The sequence below is a fragment of the Equus przewalskii genome, chromosome 3, assembly GCF_037783145.1.
Source record: "Equus przewalskii isolate Varuska chromosome 3, EquPr2, whole genome shotgun sequence".
In the NCBI taxonomy this organism is placed as follows: Eukaryota; Metazoa; Chordata; class Mammalia; order Perissodactyla; family Equidae; genus Equus; species Equus przewalskii.
Window position 1 is genome coordinate 116,613,128 of NC_091833.1, and position 17,886 is coordinate 116,631,013.

The following is a 17,886-nucleotide window of genomic DNA, read 5'->3' on the forward strand; positions in this document are numbered from 1 at the left end:
AGCAGGCAGACGAGCTGCTTCGAGGGTGGAAACACCGCACAGCTTAATGCTGACGGGGCACTACCACACGGCTCAGAGCCCTGATCAGAGGGAATCCTCCAGAACCAGAACCGCCTGCTGGCATGGGGCTGTCCCCTTGTTTGCAGCGACGTTGCTTTGAAGATGGAAAATTTCACGATGGGCCAGGGTTTCTCACGTTTTGCTTTTGAATTCAGCCCACGGAGACGGACTTGGGGTGTGCGAGGATGGAGGTGCGTCTGGATGAGGCTGTGTTTTGGGTGATGCCCACTGGCCAGCGGAAGGAACAGCCAGTTTGGTCCCCCTACAGAGGCAGCAGCTGCCAGCAACTCGGACAGTCACGTGGCCCCCTCTGAAGTGGATGGAGCGCAGACTGCAGTCAGCGTGGCCCCAGGGCGGCGCTGGGGGTGAGTACAGGAGCTCCTCTCTCGGGGCCTTGGGTCTTCCGAGCCCTGGACGAGTGACCACTCCCTGCTTTGCTTCTTTCTTTGTTCGACACCCACGGATGTCGATCAAACGCCAGCCGTGCGTCGGGCCTGGGGGGACAAAGGCGGCGCAGGGGCCATGTCAGCAGCTCGTACGATCGGGGCCCCAGCCCAGCCTGGCCTCCTGCTGCTGAGCCCCCCGCGGCTCCATCCTGTGGAAGTGAGGTGGCCGTGGCACCTGCGTGTGGGGCTGCTGCAAGGACGGACCCGGGGCCCCACGGGGAGCTCTGCACAGTGGAACGGGCTCACAGCAGGCGCTCAGTAAACAGGATCCACTGTCCACGCCAGGCCCAGCTGGGGGCTCACAGGCTGGCAGGACAGTCAGACTGAGACCCTCTACCCTCAGAACCTCATTATGATCTTAGTTCTGGACTCAAAAAGGTACAGATTTGGTGTGTTTGTGTTTTTTAAACTGAGTATGTGTGATCAGCAGAGGTCACCAGACGTCAGGGAAACTGGTCAAGGTCTGTGTGGGAAGGGCCCCCACCGCCTCTCCTCCCCCCTCTCCCTCCCTCAAGGGTCCTCCTCCATCACCAGAGCTTCGGCTCCCCCCAGCTCCGGACTCTGCTCTCCTCCCTCTTTCCTGTCATTATTATTGGTGGCCTCAAGAACTCAGGCAGTGCCTTTGAAATTGCCTTTCTCCATCAGTCAGCTATTGCTGCGAGACGAACCGCCCACAGCTTCAAACAACTACACACGTCAGCTTGCGATCCGAGGCTCTGCGAGTTGGGCGGGTTGGGAAGGTGGGTTTTGCTGGTCTTTATTGTGCTTTCTCCCATCATGGGGCTCAGCGAGGATGGCTCAGCGAGGGTAGCTCATCTCTGTCCCGTGTACCCCATCCCTCAACAGGCCAGCCCAGGTCCATCCATGCAGCAGCAGCAGGGTCCCAAGACAGACGAGCAGTGCACGGCCGCCTCCGGAGGCCTGGGCTAGGGACTGGCACATGTCACGTCCACCTGCCCTCCTGGGCGAGGTCAGTCACAGGCCAGCCAGGTCCCTGGGGAATAGACCCAGCCTTGGTGGGAGGAGCCATGACATCACACACCAACAGTGAGGAGCAGGAGGGGTGAGGCAGGGGGACACCGCCGCCATCCACCCCTGGTCCCGGTGCTCAGGCCTGCCTGATGTCTTCCATCCTGTGCGCTAACAGGGGCAGACCCTGTAGGCTGGGGGCCCCACGCAAGTACCCCCCGCCACCAGGCCCTCTGACCCAGGAGTCCCTCTGCAGCGTCTGAGAATTCACCAGCCCTATGCGGGCAATGGAGTCCATCAGCCCCCCTGAGCTCCCCCATCCCTTCCCAGCCTCCCCAGTCCCTCTAGCAGCCCCTCAGCCTCCCAGACCTCCAGCCACCCCAGCTTCCCCAGTCTCCCCAGCCACCCCAGCCACCCCAGCTTCCCCAGTCCCCCAGCCTTCCCAACGCCCTAGTCCCCCTACCCCCCAAACCCACCAGCCTACCAGCCTCCCCACCTCCCCAACCCACCCAGCCTCCCCAGTGCCCCAATTCCCTCAGCCTCCCCAGCCTACCAGCCTCCTTAGCCCCCCAACCCCTCCAGCCTCCCCAGCACCCCCAGCCCCCCAACAGGCAGTGTGCTCACTCCCCTTGCTCCCCCTCTGCATCCTTTTAGAAACTTCACACTATAAAGCATTTTTTTGTCTCCAGCTCAGAGCAGATTGGCTTAGCAGGAAGAAGTAGGGTGCGCTGATCAAGTAGCCGGAGGCCCCAGGCCCAGCCAGCAGCAGACGTGGTCCCTCCGCACCAGGAGAGAGGGACTTGCCTGCCAGACTCCCGCGGAGCTGTGATCCCTCCGCCACACCCAGGCTCCCACTCAGGACACAGCCAGCTGCCCCGGCCCCCCTGCCCTCAGGTCCCCCGAGGTCCACCAGCTGTGCCCACTGCTGTGCCCGCCTCCTCCACAGGAGAAGCTTTCTTATCTCTCAGACATTAAACCTATAAACCGGTGGGTGCTGCCTGTGTGAGGACACAGCCCGTGGCTGCAGGAGGACCTGGCCAGGTCAGCCCCCTGCAGTGGCCACCAGCACCCCTTCCAGACAGTCAGCCGCGACCCACTGTGGGTAGACCAGAGGGACTTGCATTTTTATCTGACAAGCTGAGGTTGCACGCATTAACCCACAGCCTACCTCTGTCTGCACACCCTGCCTGGACCTCCCTCCTGTGGTCCTGGATGGACTCACCCCTCTTCCGCGGACGCCTGTCCCCATGGAGCCCTGGGTTGTCCCGTTCTGGGGCACAGACGTTTCCAGAGCAGTCTCCCCATGTGTCCTGCATGTCTGGAGCTTGATGTTTTGCTGGCGCTTTTCCCCCGTGGGGTGGACCTGATGTGTTTTCTTTTCAACGTGTTTTCTTTTATTGCATCTCAGAGTCGGGCAAATGACACCCAGAGGGCCAAACTCAGCTGACCCCTGTTTCTCTGCGTTCACCCACGTGTCGTCCGTGGCTGCTTTCCTACACGGGCGTGGATGAGAAAGCCAAATGTTGCCTCTCTGGCCCCACACAGGAAAGGTTTGTGACCTCTGTTCTGTATTGGCGCATCTCTGGCGTGGCCGTTCTAAACCTTCATCTGATTGCTCCACCTTTAAACTCTTCAGAGCTTCCCCCGTCGGATGGGACAGGGTCCCAGCGCCCATCACCAGCTGGCCACAGCTCTGCCAGCCGCTCCTCACTTTGCCAGCCTGGTCTCTTGTCTCTTCCCGCTCTAGGAATGCAGGGTGCTTGGGGCACCCTGCACTCAGCAGCCAGGTTGGGTGCCTCCTGTGTGCGTCCCTAGCTCCAGGGCTGCCCTGTCCTATCAAACAGTCTGTCTCTCCCACAGGGCAGCAAGCTCCTGGGATGGGTCCCATCTCTGTGCCCAGCACCCAGCACAGGCTGTGCATTCAGAGGGCACGTGGTCCACGGACGGATGGATGGCGATGGATAGGTGGGTGGATGGGTGGATGAATATGTATGGGGTGGGGGGTGGATGGATGGAGGGTAGGTGGGTGGGTAGGTGGATATGTATGGGGGGATGGATGGATGGATGGACGTGTGGATCAATAGATGGATGGATATATGTGGACGGATGGGTGGATATGTGTGGGGGGATGGATGGATGGACGTGTGGATCAATAGATGAATGGATATATGTGGATGGATGGGTGGATTTGTGTGGGGGTATGGATGGATGGATGGATGTGTGGATCGATAGATGGGTGGATGTGGGATGGATGGATGGATGGATATGTGTGGATCGATCGATGGATGGATGTGGGATGGATGGATGGATGGATATGTGGGGGGAGGGGAGATGAATGAACAAACAACCTTGAGGCTGGTTGTCTGAGACCTGATTGTCTCAACCCTATAACCTCCCCCACTGAGCCAGCTCTGCCCCTAACAGCAATTCCACTGACTTTAATCATGAGTTTTCCTTTTTTCTAGATGTCCCGGAGCAGCCCACGCCCACTGGGGTTTGCTGAACGGGTGCATCCACCTGCAAAGCCAGTCCGAATGGAGCGGCTGTTGTTGTTTCCCCTCCTCCATCCCCCGAGCAGACGTGTTTGGCAGACAGGATTTCTGTCATTTCCCTTCACATGGGCTTTGATTCCCGGGTAATAACTACTGCTTACAGGAAAGCTGGACTTCTCAGTAATGGTATTGAAATCAGATCCCTGGGCGCTGGGCGAGCAGCGAGCCGGTGAGGGCCCTAGCATGCCAGTGAGATGCGATGGCTGGCAGCTCCAAGGGGCGGGCTGTCTGGAGAGCGACTGACTCCTGGAAGGGTCCTCCTGGGCAGGACCCGGCGGTCCCCAGGGCCTAAGCCGGGGCCTCAGCCCCTCCCAATCTCCTTCCACCACGCACAGCAGACCAGGCGGAAACCCTGGTGGGCATCTCCCGCCCAGGGTCTTAGACGCCTGTGTCCTCACCCACACCCCACCTGGCCCCTCGTTCCACACGGAGTAGGCGTCCCCCAGCACCCCCTCCTCACCAGCTGTGAGAGTGACCCAGAGAGGAGTGGGACCAGCCCCTGCCCCTGGGATGTGCTGGTCTGTAGGGCAGACTCGCTGGGAAAGAAGGGAGGCGGATGCCCGGGGAGGCCTGCCCAGTGACTGCCAGCTCCGTCCAGGATGCCCGTGCCTAGGGACGCTCATGCCCAGGGATGAGCATGATGTGGACAGGAACCCCCCCGGTCTGGGAGTCAGGCCTGGCCACTCTGCCCCTCAGTTGAGAGAAGCCGTGTGGCCACACTGTTGTGTGAATGTGGGAGAAGCAGTCACGCTCCAGCATGGGGGCCTAGTGCAAAACGAAAAGGCAGAATCCTTGTGCACAAATGCGGACAATTTCAACCTGATGACAGCAGAGCATTAAACGAAGCATGGGTCCAGAAGACCTGGGCCCCTTCTGAGCTGGGACCCTCCTGAGCATGGACTCCAGAGCATGGTCCCCTGAGCATGTAACCGGCCCTAAGCATGGACCCTCCCTAGCATGGACCACCCCGAACATGGACCCTCCAAAGTATGGATGGCTGAGCATGGACCCCTGAGCATAGACCCACCTGAGAATGGACTCCTGAGCATGGAACCATCTCTGAGCATGGACCCCTGAGCATGGACCCCCCCGCCCCGAGCATGGACTACCCTGGAGCATAGACCCCTGAGCATGGACCTCTGAGCGTGGACCCTCCCTGAGCATGGACCCCCTCAAAGCATGGACCCCTGAGCATAGACCTCCGAGCGTGGACCCCCTGAGCACAAACCCCTGAGCGTGGACCCCTGACCACTGACCCCCTGAACATGGACCCCTGAGCATAAAACCCTCCTGAGCATGGACTCCCTTAATATGGACATCTGAGTATGGACCCTTGAGCATGGAACCCCGTCTGAGCATCAACCCTCCTGAGCAAGGACCCCCTGAAGCTTGGACCCTCTCTGCATGGACCATACTCCTGAGCAGGACCCTACTGAGCGAGACTCTCCTAGGCAGGGCCCTATTGACTGCCCAGGCCACACCCTGTGAAGGTAGCCGGGACCCATCATTTGGCCCTCACCTTTCCACATCCCATCTCACCGTGTTCACCTGTCATCCCGACTCACCGTGCTCACCTGTCATCCCGTCTCACCACGTTCACCTGTTGTCGCGTCTCCCGTGTTCATCTGGTTTGGTGGGCGTTCAGCCACCGCCTCGTGCATCAGTCTGACCCTGTTTCTGTCTTGCTGAGAGGGTTAGGGAACATGTCCGGCCACGTGTTCGGAGTTCTTTTACACCTGGGACAGTGGCCATGTGGCCTTTGCAGCCACATGTCAAACCAGCTGGGGATGACGTGGTGGGGCAACCCTGTCCCCAGAACACGAGGGTGGCGTTGCCTCCATGCTGCCCGGCCCATGTGTGAGTGCCCTGTCCCCTTCCCAAAGCCTCGACGCCTCTCGAGCCGACCTCACGCACTGGTCCCGCCAAGCCATCCCCGCAGCCCCTGGGGCTGTCCCTGTGGTACCTGCTTCTTGCTTGGGTTCCATTAGTCCTGGTCTCTCCCTCAGAGACACCCGTGTCTGGCTGGGTCTGGCCTCACAGTCTCGGCCCTGTGCCATGGGTTTCTGCAGTGTGCGCTCTGCTCTCGCCCCGAGATACGCGCCTTTGCTCGCAGGGGTGCTCCGGTCTCCTCTGACCTCAAGTCAGGAGCCACCTGCCACTCCTGCTGCCACTAGTGCCCCCTCCCCCTCTCATCTGCGCTGCTGCCGGCTCTTCCTCTCCTGTTTTCTGGAGGCCGCGTGCGTGAGTCCCGGCTCCCTGATGCTGAATAGTGGAAGCCGGCTCCAACCAGCCTGAGCAGCACAGGGCCCCTGACACATACATACACACACACTCGCACGTGAGTGTGCACACACACATGCACATGTATGCACATACACATGCACAAGCACATGCGTAGATGCATACACGCACATGCACACACATGCTCACACACATACACAAACACACACTGAAGCTTCCTCTCTCCTGCTGCCGTGAGAGGGGAGGCCTCAGCACGAGGCCGACGGGAAGACAGACCCTCGTTCTCCGGTGCTGGGCTCCGACGGCCCGAGTGTGGCCCCGGGCAGGTGACGTGCAGGATGTTCAAGGGCAGTTTCATCTCGACGTGACTCACCTGGGCTCCACCCTCAGAGCCCGGTGCCTCCCAGGCTACGCCTCCAAGATGCTGGACAGGGAAGACGCAGCCATGGAGGCATAGGAGCAGATAAAGCTGGCTTTCTGCCGCCATCCCCTGGAACGGGACAGGGATTTTTCACTCCAGCTCGGCTGGCTCCAAAGCCCGACCCTCTGACCCCCTCCCCCTCAGCTGCGAACGACTGCTGAGACACGCCTCCACGCCAGGGACAGCCTGCAGGTCAGGGACCACAACTCAGCAGACGGTGACAAATGCGCTTGATTGGGACTTAATCCTCTAAGTGAAGCTAAAGCCATGGAAACAAGTTTATTTTCTCCCGTGTTTGATGAGCTCAAGGTTACAATGGCAATTAAGTGCTACTTCTTAAAATGGACGAAAAGAGGCTGGAGCCCTCGTCTGGGGAGCGTAATTTTTCCGGTTAAGCTGTAGGACAGAGAGACGCCGTAGTTCTTTCTGCTCTCCTCGGATCTGACCTTCGGGACTCAGTCTTTCAGGGCGCCCTCTGTGACGACAGGGAGGGTCCTGCCTGTTGGCTCGCTCTGCGTGGGACCTTGGGACAGGCCCCCGGGGTCTCACGTACCTTGTCTCTCCAAAGGGACAATTGGATGGGTCCCCGTCTTCCGAGGCCAGCTCTGCACTTCCATGGCCGTCCGCGGCCTGCCCTCCTCTCCCTGCTACATCGGCTGTGCGGAATTCTTCTTGCTTTTGCTCGGCCCTCAGCGATGGGGCTCCCGGCCAGCCTCCAGCACACTGACCACCTCCTGCTGCCCGCTGGCAGGCCTAGGCCAAGGGGACAGTACTGTCGAGAGGTCACTGAGGGTGGTATTGTTCTGTGGCTGCTCTGTGTCCTGGAAAATTCTTTCTCTCCATCTCTTCCTTCCCCAGAAAGTTTCTCCCATCTCCCTGATTCTATCATCCTTTTCTCTGGCCCCAGGCCCCCCAGGATGTCTCAGGGCCCCCCCGCCTCCCTGCTGTCCCTGGGGGAAGTGACTAGGGCACAGGCGGAGGCTCACAGCCCAGCACAGGGCCACAGGCCGAGGTCATCCCAGCTGGTCTCCTGCCTGCGGGGGATCCTCAGGGGACCCCCAGGCCTCGCTGGAGCACAGGGGGGTCTTCAGTTTCCACTGGAACAGAGAAAACCATGGTCCCCCTTCCCTGCGGGCCCCAATGCAGCTAGCCCTCAGTGACAGTCATTGCGGGGAAATGAGAAGCGGCGTGCGCTTGAGCAGAGAAAATGAGAGTTGAGTGAGCAGAGAGCACATCCTCTCTCTCCTCCAGAAAATAGGGTCACTTTGTCAGCAAGGGAGAAGATGACTTCCTGCTCACCTCCCCCCCGGCCCCTGTGTGTGCATGTGTCTGGGTCTGTGTGTGTGTGTGCAAGCACATACCCACGTGGAGGGGCCTCCTGCACCCACCGGGCTCCCCAAACCCGGGTCACCCAGGTGTCCTCCCAGGGCAGCGAGCCAGGACCCCCTTCCATCCATCCCCATCTCCCTTCTCTGCTTCCGGGGGCCCCTGCTTGTCTCCTCTGTCAGACCACCGACTCCCAGACTCTGCGCAGAGCCCACCCTGGACACAGAGCTGGGCCCATGCGTGTCCCCAGTCTCCAGGAACTCCTGGACCAGTGCAGGGGCCACCCAGACAGATGCTGGCCACCCGGTGATACTGGGCTGGAAGCCTGGGAGGCAGCCCACCCAGCCAGGGAGACCAGGGCAGACCTCCCGGAGGAGGAGGCACTGCGATGCGGGCCCTGGGAGGTGACATGCCTGACATCCTCCCTTCCCGCCTCCTTCTGATGCCCCAGCACAGTCCCGCCCTCGGCTCCCCCACCCTCCATGCTGTGTCCAGGGGGCCTTCAACTGCACACAGTGGACCGTGGCATTCACCCGTCTGGAACCCCCAGCGGCCACCCATGGGCACCGCCCTTCCTAAGCCCTTCACCCAGGGCTGCCTCCACCAGCCAGATCACTGCCCCGGACCCAGACCCGCCCCCTTGCTCTGCCGTGCGGCCGGCAGCACCTCGGGGTGCAAGCTGCAGCCCCACCCACCAGGACAGGCATCTCACATCTGGACCTGGCTCCCTCCCGTGGGAGGCGGGGGACAAAGCCGGGACACGCGCTGACAGTGGCGGTCCTGGCTCACCCCTCACCACATGCTGTGTGACCTTGAACAGCCAGCATGCTGTTCTGTGACATGGGTCAGTGACAATAACCCCACGGAGCTCTGGGGGTCCCCTGGGGAGAGAGACAGTCGGGGGCTTTGTGGGCAGTGACGACAGCTCCAACACTTGGAGTGCAACACAGAGACTGAGGTAGCACCCCAGAACTCGCCCCACAGACAGACACACCACCACACTCTGACGGACAGGTGCGGGCACACGCACACATTCACACATCCACACACACACACACAACCACATCCACACACACACATCCACACACGCATCCACACACACACAAACACATCCACACACACATCCACACAGACACACATCCACACACGCATCCGCACATCCACACACACACAAACACATCCACACACATATATCCACATCCACACACACACATCCACACACGCATCCACACACACACATCCACACACGCATCCGCACATACACACACACAAAAACACATCCACACACACATATATCCACATCCACACACACACATCCACACACGCATCCGCACACACACAAACACAAAAACACATCCACACACACATATATCCACATCCACACACACACATCCACACACACACATCCACACACGCATCCACATATCAACACACACACAAACACATCCACACACACACATCTACACACACACATACACACATCTACATCCACACACACACATACACACACACACACAAACACACACACACATACAAACACATCCACACGCACACATACACACACACATACACACACACACAAACACATCCACACACATATCCACACACACACACACTCCTTGCTCTCCCTCCTGATCCTGAGCCCCTCTGGGGCTCAAGCAGCTGCCCTCTGAACCCTGCTTGGGCCTTGGGTCCTCGAGGGGAACCTGCCTCTGACCCCGTGGAGCCACGGCCAGACCCTGGTGTGAACCTGCCACAGGCCCCCACCAATTCCCCATCTGCTGGGAACCGAGGGACTGAGTGGGGGCAAACCAGCGAATGCGGAGGAGAAGGAGATGTTTCCCCAGTGGGGGTGTCCGCTCTGCACCCCACCCCTTCCTGAGGTGCATTACATATCCAGCAGTCTGCACATCGTGGCGGCCGGTGGCGGGCTGAATACGCCCCCAGAGATGCCACATCCTAACCTCTGGAACCTGCGACGTCACCTCACGTGGCCAAAGGGACGGTGCAGCTGTGATCCAGTGAAGGATCTGAGATGGGAGGTGATCCTGGGTTCCCCGGGTGGGCCCCATGTCACCACAGGGTCCTTATCAGAGGGAGGCAGGAGGGTCAGAGCGAGAGAGCAGGCCACGCGAGGATGGAGCAGAGATTAGAGCCACAGCTCTGAGACGGAGAAAGGGGCCACACGCCAAGGGATGCAGGCGGCCCCTAGAAGCCACAAAAGGAACCAGATTCTCCCCGGGGCTCCAGAAGGACCAGCCCTGCCCACACGTGGACGTCTAGCCCAGGGAGACTGACTTGGACTTCTGACCACTGGAACTGTAAGAGAACAAAGTTGTGCTGTTTTCGGCCCCTAAGTTGGTGGCAACGCGTTTCAGCAGCCACAGGAAACTAACAAAGGACTCCATGAAAGGGAAGGAGGGAGGGAAGAGGGGAAAGGAGCTGGGAGGAGGAGGAATGAGGACGGAGGAGGTCGGAGGGAAGAGGCAGGGTCGGGGGACAGGGTGGCCCGTGCACACGGGCCCGCCATGGCGAGGGCAGCTCGTCCCCCAGATGCCCCAGGAGGGTGGGATTCCTGTGCGTCTCACGCACTGGCTTCTCAGGGCCCGGAACAGAGCCGGCGCGCAGCAGGCCCTCAGCCCAGGGGCCTGAATTCATACACGAGAGCCAGCGACAACCACTAGTCTCACGGGACCACTGGCTGGTCAACACTGTCCAGGAGTCTGACCAGCCACACCAGGCCTGTGGACCTGGCTGCCTCTGCCCTCACTGGGCTGGGGGCTGGAGCCTCAGGGGCCAGCCTGGGGTGGGGAGGGGTCTCGGGAGGAGCGGGAGTCGGGGTGTTGTAGGTGCTGCTGGCAGGTGGGCCGGGCTCGGGCACGGGCCGGTGGGAGCGAGCAAGGAGCCAAAAGCTGTGAGGGGGCACGGGGCCTACACCCTGTAAGAGAAAGGGGGCCAAATGCTCTCTCCAGGGACCCCCGAACACTTGGAGCAGACCCCCAAGGCTCCCCTGCAGAGTAAGGTCAGGCAAGTTCACAGATCCCTGGGGTGGGAGCCTTTCTAAGCTTAAAAGGAACAAAATGAGGCAAAATGAAAAGATTGATGGATTTGACTACAGAAAATTAAACCTTTTGTACGCCAAAAAATAACTGAATTGAAAAGGCAGAGAGAGAGGAAGGGAGGAGGCGGGAGAGGGTGGGAGAGTCGGAGTTCTTTGCGGCAAATGAGCCAGGCCAAGGATGCGGTGTCCCTGGGGCCCAGAGAGCCCCCAGCAGGAGGACCCCTGCTCCCTCCAGCCCTGGACCCCCATTGTCCTGAGACTGAGGAGGAAAGTGACTTATCTGTAGGGGCATGGGGACTAAGTGTGGGGGTCTCTGATTCTCCCACCTGCTCTTCTGCTCAGACACAAGCCACCAGAGCCCAGAGAGGACCCCAAGACGCCCGTGACCCTGGGGAGAAGACCATGGCAGACATGCCTGTCACCCCTGGAGAGAGGCTGGTGCCCAGCCTCGTCTTCACCTCCAGAATGAGCTGGTTTTAGCAGGCCATGCTCAAGCTGGCAAGGACGAGGTGCGGGGGGTGGGGGACCTCGGAGGCTGGGGAGAAGAACCACCTGGCAGGTCGTCCAGGAAACAATTCCCTCTCATGCACCAGGACCCAGAAAAAACCTGTGACCCACCCCTCTCCCTCCAGGCGTTTGGACTAAAGGAATAATTCCGAATCGGGAAGGAGCTGTGCATGCCCATGATGCCCAAGGGCTCTGCCTGACGTCTGCCAGCCTCCCTGGCTCACTCGGCCCTCCCTCTGGCAGCTTCTCCCCGCAAGGTTTCCAACGTGCTGCCCTTGGTGGGCTCCCTCTGCAGGGCAGGGCAGAAGCACCCGCCGTTGCAGGAGCTGTGCAAACCCAGACCTGCCAGGTCCCGAGCCCCCAGGGGCTGTGAACCCTGAGCAGGCAGGCCCGCTGTGCCAGCTCCTCAGACCCCTGCTTCCTTGAGTGTCCTGTGGGGCTGGGCTCAGGGAACGGTCACCCAGCTATCAGGGTGGCCTGGGGACTGACCCAGCAGAGGGACAGGGCCAGGAGGGCACACACATCTCCCTGCGAGGGGTGGTTTCTGCCCTGCCAGACGCAGCCCTTTGAGGCAGCCCTCCTGGAAAGGCCAAGTGCCCTGTGGCAGCTCTTTCCGCCTATGTGTGAAAATCCAGGCACAGAGCAGAGACTGGAAGGATGGTGCTGAAGCATCCTTGGGTTCTGGACAGTTTCTGTTTCGTTTGTGTTCGTTTGTTCTATTTACTTAACAACACATGGAGTACTCGCTGGGTGCCAGGTCCTGTTCCAAACGCTCAGCAGACACTGATGCATGCGGTTCAGGCAGGTGCTCAAAGCGCCCGTCCCAGACATGGCAGCCATGCTTTGCTGCATGTCCCGGGTGCAGCTGGCCTGTCCTGGTCTCTGCTCTGAGCTGGCACGGCCGAGCGTGTGGGCTTCCCAGGCCGAGCCTCAACCCGCTCGGCCGCCGTCACAGGATAACGCGGGTGGGGCGGCTTCCACAACAGACGTTTGTTTCTCACGGTGGGGAGGCTGGACGTCTGAGATGGAGGTTCTGGCAGGTTTGACTCCTGTGAGGGCCTCCCCCTGGCTTTCGGGAGGGAGCGGAGGAGAGCTGTCCCTCTCTTCTTCTTACTATACGGCCCCAGGCCACAGGGTCAGGGCCCCACCCTCCCGACCTCCTGAACTTTACCTCCCAAGACGTTATCTCCAGAAACACCCACACTGGGGTTGGGCTTCAACATGGGACCTTGGAGGGCACACGATTCCGTCCACAGCAGGCTGCCATAACGAATCGCCCCACGTGGGCCTCCAAACAACAAAAGCTGATTTTCTCATGGTTCTGGAGGCCAGAGTCCGGCTCAAGGTGTCCGCAGGGTAACATCTCCTTCAAAGCTCCTAGGAGGCCCCTTCAGCCTCTTCCAGCCACAGGTGGCTCCCGGCCTCCTCGGCTTGTGGCCACGTCCCCCCGACCCCATGGGTTTGGTGTCCTCAGGAGAGAGGAAGAGGCGTGGAGGAAAGGCTGTGTGAGGACTCAGCGGGAAGGCAGTGCTCTGCTGGCCTGGAGAGGGCCCTCCCTTGAGCCCGACCCCGCGGACACCCTGACCTCTGACTTACGGCCTCCAGAACCACGAGGAACAAGCCTCTGCTGCTGACGCCGCCCAGCCCGTGGCATTTGGTTACGGCGGCCCCAGCTGGCTAAGGGAGTCCCCAGAAAACGCGGCTCACTCCCCCGCAGGAGGGGGGTTCCAGCTCAAGAGGAGAAGGCTGGGTTGGAACCCTGGCTTCCCACTCACCCACAGGCCCGGGTGGCCTTGGACCAGTTGTGTCCCTCTCTGTGCCTCAGTTTCCCCACCTGTCACACAGGGCTGAGGGTCCCATCTCAGGGGGATCACGGAGGTCAACACCATGTCTCAGGAGGTGGTGCTTGGCCAACCACGGAGCCCCCCTCCACGTGGACAGCCCATCTTGTCATTGGGGATCCATCCCCCAGTCGACCATGTGGTCCCTTCTATGCTGCCTGCCTGTCACAAGGGAAAGGGCCTTCCTGTTCCAAAGCAAAGGACTGGTCACGTGTGACGAAGACTCGACGTCTCACTTGGCCTCATCTGTCCGGAGCTCACAAGCCCTAGAGGGTCCTGGAGGCTGGTGGGGCCCACTCAGTGAAGGAACCTCGCCCCCCAGTCCAGGCTCTAGGATCTCAAGCTGCCCTCTCCGTTTGGTGGGTTTGCTGGGAGAGCTGGAGGGGCTCAGACCCACCCAATCCCACTGCCCCAGCCAGGCCCCTCCCCTCCCACACCTCTGAGGACTGGGCCTGGCTGAGAGCTAGGGACAGAGAGGGTCAGGCCAGCACCCAGCCACACCCCCAAGAGGCTATGAGTGAGGGGGGAATGTGATCTCAGCCCCTTCCCCCTCGTGTGCAGCCTGAGACCCCAGCCAGCCAGGGTCTTGCCGTGTGCTGAGCCATCTTCCCCAGGAGCCGCCAGGGACAGGCCGCGGACACCGTGCTCTGTGGGCTCTGGGTCCGTCCCCTCTCCCCTGCTCTTCCTGGGCTGACCGCACTCCTCTCTGGGGCAAACAACGGCCAGAGGCGCCTGGGCGAGCCTCCCGCATCCAAGTCTCCGTCTTCAAGGTGGGGTAGGCTGCTTGGCACAGGTGGGCCTCGTGGGGCTGTCCCACAGGAGACAAGGGCCCCTTGGGGCTAGGCACTCCCAGGAGACCCAGCCCCAGGCCCCTGGAGACGCCAGACCAGGCCTGTCTCCAGTCTCAGCACAAGCCCGACCCCTCGGGCCTCAACTGTCTCACCCTGGAAGCAGGAATGAAACCTTCACTGCCCACACCCAGTGCTGCTGTCAGGCCACAGTGTTTACTGGGACCCAATCTGTGCCAGGGACAAGACACTGGGGAACATGCAAGCCAGACCCCAGGGGCTCGCACTCCAATAGGCCACTCCTACAGGGCCAGGCTGGCCGGCACAGGGGATCAGAACCGACGGAAGCAGAAGCCCCCTCCAAGGGGCCACCCCCCAGCTCACAGGGCCCAGGGGGTGGGGAGGGGAGCAGCGCACAGGGACGAGGGCCCTGCAGGGCGCTGTGGAGACCTGTCCCATCCCAGCAGAGCGGGGTCTGGGGACAGCAGGAGACGGAGGACAGCAAGGGCACCATAGTCCCAGGAGAGCCCACTTAGGTGATTAATTCCACCTGTTTCCGAGTGCCGATGAGGAAGCTGAAGCCTGGGACATTCTGCAAATGCACTGAAGACCGTAGAGCTGGCTGTGGAGCTGTCCCCGCAGCTGCGTACGCTCTGTCCTGGGTGCTGACGGAGGTGCCCCAGGCCACCCAGCCGAGGCGGGGCCAGAAAGGGTGGCGACCTCAGGGCTTTCCTGCCCTTCTTCTCCTGGGGTGAACGCATCTCGGATCACTGGAGTCGCATCCCAGACAAACGCCAAAACCACACGACAAGGCCTCCATGGCAGGCGGTCGAGGAGACAGGTGCAGAAAGCTCGACATCAGCCAGAATTGGCGCTGTGGGAGGAAGCGGAGACGCCCCCCGCCCCCTACGGGAAAGGCAAGGTCCGTGTACTCGGCGCTGCTGGAGCAGGGGCTCGGTCATGTCGCCTGCATTTGGCAGAGACTCAGAGGCAGGCAGAGGAGTAGACGCGTTTCACAGAGGAGAAAATGGGGCTTAGGGGGGCCCCTGAGGGGCTAGGGGCCTGGGGAGGGGTCGGCTCACTAGGAAGGAGTGTCCCAGGTGGCTGTGGGGGGCAGGTCTGGTTCTGTCGCGTTGGTCCTGAGGTAGCAGTGGGGACAGAAATTAGGGATGCTGTCGGGTCCTGCTGGAGTCCTGGTCAATTGGTACAGGTTATCGTCTGGGTTCCCTGATTGTCGCTGGAGACAGGGTCCGACCTCCCGCAGGTCTGACTGACCCCACTGGCTTCCTGGGACGCTGCGGACTGTGCTCAGAGCTCAGCGTTTACGTGGGGCCCTGGTCCGTTGACACCTTCAGTCTCTCACAACACCCCCATCTGAGCCTCGCTTTCCCCTCCTGAAACAGCATCACGATGGTGCCTCCTGGGAGGACCCTAGGGGGCTACACTGAACGCTAAGGCAGACACCAGCTTCTGAGAGGAGCGGGGCCTGCACAGCCGCTGGTCACCGTCACCAGAACCCTGTGAACTCAGACCCCACAGGGCAGGTGGATCACACTCAGGTCTGTGACTCCGGCCGCTAACCCCCAGGCCCTGGGGTATCCCAGGCCCCCAGCCTAGGCCTGCCAGAAGCTGTTCCACAGCTTTCCTCCAAGATGGGTCTGCTGCTCCTCCGGGCCTGACATGGATTGTAGCCCAGAAAAGCGAAATTACCAACAACTGGATATGGGGCGGCTAAAAGAAATCAGAGGTGGAACGAGGGCAGAAAACAAAAGAAAAACAAGCAGGACAAAGGGGCCAAACCCACCGAGAGCACTTAACATCAGAAATATCCAAACGCTGAAATGCCCACGGTGACCAGAATGTGCCTTAATGACGTGCTGACGCCTGGTTCTGGCGCTGGCAGGAGAGGCCCAGGCTGAGCTGCGGGAAGAAAGAGCCGGATGGCGCTCCCCGGACAAGTCCCTCCACACTGGCAGCTGCGTGTATGCACACTCGCAGGTGGATGAACATGTGCACACACATGCATGTACGTGTGCACACACCATGGTCGTGCACATGTTTGTGGGTTTGTGTGCACTCACACGTGCTCACATGCAACACTTGCCTGTGTGTAGGTATGCATGCACACACACATGCACAGACACATGTGCCCCAGGCTGGCTACCTGTCCAGCACCGACTAATGCAAAGGGGAGCTCTACTGGTCACTTGACTCCCTGCCTGGGGCCCAGGCTGGAGAGGGACGGGTCAGCTGCTGGGGAAGGACAGGCTTGGGCGCAGAGGGCCGAGGACCAGGAGGAGGGTCACGTGCTGAGACAGGGCACAGCGATGTGGCGCTGGAGGCTCCCCCGTCCAGGGAACGTGGACAGCGGGTGGAAGAGCAGGAGGGTCAGGGGTCAGCCAGGCTGGGATGGGGAGGCAGGGATGGGTGCAGGCCCCTGGTGACGCGGGGCCCAGGGGATCGAGGCAGACACCCTGACCCTGGGGCTGGGCAGCACCCGCTGGAAAGGGATGCTGGGGTGGAGGGAAGTGGGGTGCAGGGATGGTCAGGGAGAAAGAGCTGCACTTAGATGGTGGGGGCCAAGAGACCCGGGTTCCCAGGACCTCTCAGCCGGCCCCCTGTGGAGAGAAGCTGGGTCAGGACAAGCCCCACCTGCGGCTCCACTGCTCTGAGCCACCCCCCTGGGGGGCCAAACACACAGCTCAGAGCTGGATGCCAGACGCCACGGGGGGTGTGAGGACTGGGAGACGGGGTCCATGGACGTGCCTGTGTGTGCATGTGTGTGTACATGTGCGTGCATGTGCATGCATGTGGGGGAACTCAATGGTGAAAGCGCCCTAGCGACGTGGGGGGCTGTCATTCTCTGTGAGCCTCGGGCCTATTCTGAGCGCTGGCATCTCATCACCATCTGGGAATGCATGACGCACGGCCCCTCCCACGAGCACCAGGGCCTGCACACTTGGTAGTGAAACTGAATTGAGAGTATGTTATTTTTAACAATTTTGGAAGAACATTTGGAGAAGCCCAGGACACATCACCAAATCGGTGTCAGAGAGCCCTGGCTCAAGAGCAGTCCCCCTCTCCCCAGGGCCTCAGGTTCCCCACCGGCTAGCTGGAGGGTAGGTGACTAGACTCAGGGAGCTGTTCTTGGTATCTGCTCTCAGGAAGACAAGTGAATCCATTCTCACTGAAGCATCAAAGGCTTCATTTGTTACACACTAGTGTGTGTTGTGTTTAAAGACACCAGAGAAAGTGCATCAAGGTTGAGCCACAGAGCCGAGCTGGAAGGTGGACCGTCAGGCAGGGGTGGAGACGCCCTCCCTACGCCCCCCCCCGCCCTCCCCCACGCCTCTGGGGACAGGGAAGGGGGGCCCTTCCTGTAGGGACCCTCTGCCCCGGTGGGGAGCGGGGCTTGCTGCTCCCTGGGTGCGTGCTGCTTCCGGTGGGGCCTCACGTTGCTGATCTGTGAAATGGGGCGGTAATAGTACCAGCCCCATGGGGTTGTTGATGGGATCTGTAGTGCGAGAGGGCTGAGCAGGGCCCGTGCTGGGGCGCCCAGAGCACCGGACGTTCCCGTCGTACATGCAGGAGAGAGGTGAGGGGAGCGAGCGCCCCACTGCAGGCCCGGACGTGACGTCTTTACTGCATGAAAGAAAAGTGCTCTGGCTTCAGGC

General features: G+C 60.8%; 1 long non-coding RNA gene across 1 annotated transcript; it reads left to right on the forward strand.

Moving 5' to 3' along the window:
• Positions 1 to 2,888: 2,888 nt before the first annotated feature.
• Positions 2,889 to 8,054, forward strand: LOC139082153 (uncharacterized). The gene is made up of 3 exons (XR_011537880.1): positions 2,889 to 3,025; positions 3,336 to 3,440; positions 3,941 to 8,054. It is a non-coding gene; the product is annotated as an uncharacterized lncRNA (long non-coding RNA).
• Positions 8,055 to 17,886: the final 9,832 nt, after the last annotated feature.